The sequence below is a fragment of the Cupressus sempervirens genome, chromosome 6 (genome assembly GCF_028749045.1).
Source record: "Cupressus sempervirens isolate cs-2001-9-10 chromosome 6, ASM2874904v1, whole genome shotgun sequence".
Lineage (NCBI taxonomy): Eukaryota > Viridiplantae > Streptophyta > Pinopsida > Cupressales > Cupressaceae > Cupressus > Cupressus sempervirens.
In genome coordinates this window covers 414,869,219-414,871,249 of record NC_143123.1, presented here as the reverse complement: position 1 = coordinate 414,871,249, position 2,031 = coordinate 414,869,219, and the positions used below count along the sequence as shown (strand labels likewise).

General features: G+C 31.4%; 1 pseudogene; it reads left to right on the top strand.

The window, feature by feature from the left end:
- The first annotated feature begins 615 nt into the window (after positions 1–615).
- Positions 616–1,820, top strand: LOC149552829 (large ribosomal subunit protein mL101 (rPPR4)-like; annotated as a pseudogene).
- The last annotated feature ends 211 nt before the right edge of the window (positions 1,821–2,031 follow it).

The following is a 2,031-nucleotide window of genomic DNA, read 5'->3' as shown; positions in this document are numbered from 1 at the left end:
AGTTATGAAACAACTAAAAATCATATCCAAAGGAAGGAAATGTAAAGTTTTATAGCACTCACCTCCAGTTTAGTACTACTAGTACTATAAATATCATGTGCATCCTCTTCAAAATCAGCATAATCACTATCAACATTACCCTTTCAAAACTTAATAAATGAATAATTTTAAAACTTATATGAAGCTTTCTTAGGAAACATGACATGAGATACATATATAAGCTTGAAACACATTTAGAGAATATAACAACTAATTAGAGCCTTCAATATTTTCCCAAAAAAATATTTATTGTTAGACGCATGAACATAGACCTAGAGAGCCTGCATAAAAGGGAAGATCAAGTAATATTAATGCATTAAGGAAAAAAATGATCTAAAGAATTTTTTCCATTATGAACAACTTCATTAAAGTTCAAATTGCTACAACAGATCTTGAGAGAAAGGTCTTTCCTATGTATATATTCAAGCTCTATTATTCTGCTAAGCGGACAGCTTGAACTTTATACATGTATGGTTTACTATTCAATAATTGATTTAGCATGCCAATATTTGAAGCAATTTAGTTAGTATATTTTCCAACTTATTTTTTTCATTGTGATTTCATATTTTTGAATGGATGCAAAATCACCCTAGATTCCTCCATAATTGGTGACTATTGTCTCCAGGTAGATTTGGTCATAGTTTATGGCATCATTAGAGATGAGAAGTATTTTCAAGAGCTGCCAGAGTTTGCAAAGAATGAAGTCACTTACCATACTATACTAAAATGTTATGCCAGAGAGAGATTGATTGAAAAAGTAGACAATTGGATAAAAAAGATGCAAGAGTTGGGATTTACTATGACTATAGATTATTATAATATGCTGATGGCCTACTATTTAGAAAGTGGCCAGATAAAGATGATTATTTTAACAATAAAGCATTTGAAGAAAATGGGCATACAACTAAATTCAAATACTTATAGACTCTGGATCGATGCACGTGCTACTATGTATAGCATTGATGATGTAGAGAAGATAGTGGATGAATTAAAATCAACTAATGATGATAGCATAAATTGGACTGGATACATTTCTCTAGGAAACATGTACCTCAAAGGTGGTCTTCTAGACAACGCAAAATTTTCCTTGAAAGAAGCAGAAAAAAATATTGGTCAAAGTGAGCACAAAGAATACAACTACCTTATTAACATGAATGCTTCTATTGGTGATAAGGAAGAAATTTACAAAATATGAAATTCCTTAAAAATATCCTTTGTTAAATTGAATTATGATTTTTGTGCTAGCAAAGTTTGGAGACATTGAAGGAGCTAAGAAGACATTTGAAGAATGGGAATCATCAAGATCAAGTTATAATTTTAGAGTCTCTAACATACTTCTGGTTGCATATGTGAGGGAAGGTATGCTAGAAAATACTGAAAGTTTCACAACCATATCATAAAGGGAAAAAGGTGGTTGAATTTGTAGAACATGGGGAATTCTTGCATAGGGCTATTTAAATAGCAAGTAGATGAATAAGGTAGTTACAACCATGATGAAAGCTTTATCAAGAGCGAGATCTAGTAACTAGAAACCAAATCTTAAAAATGTCATAGGCATTTTGAAATAATTTGAGGAGCAAGGGAATGTAGAAATTGTAGATTCTATTTTAAAACTTCTTAAGGATATTCACTTTGTAAATATAGAGATCTACAATTTGCTTCTTTTGACTCACGTTAAGGCAAGTAAGGATGTTGATGACATATTTGAGCAAATGGTGATTGATAAGGTAAGCCCTAATGAGGAAATTGATAGGCTGCATAAAGCTATCAATGACAATTAATCTTCAAGTTAAATGCCAATAATAGCATGAAAGTGGCCACACCACATGGCTCTAGGTTATGATCATTTTCAACTGATAATGAGTTATCAAAGATAATAATCCTTAAGTTTAGCAACCAACAAGCTCCTTTTGGGCACCAGGCCTAGTAATTATTTTCCACTAGGCATAAAGTTGTTTCCACTACATTATAATTTATTATTTTTAGTTGTTC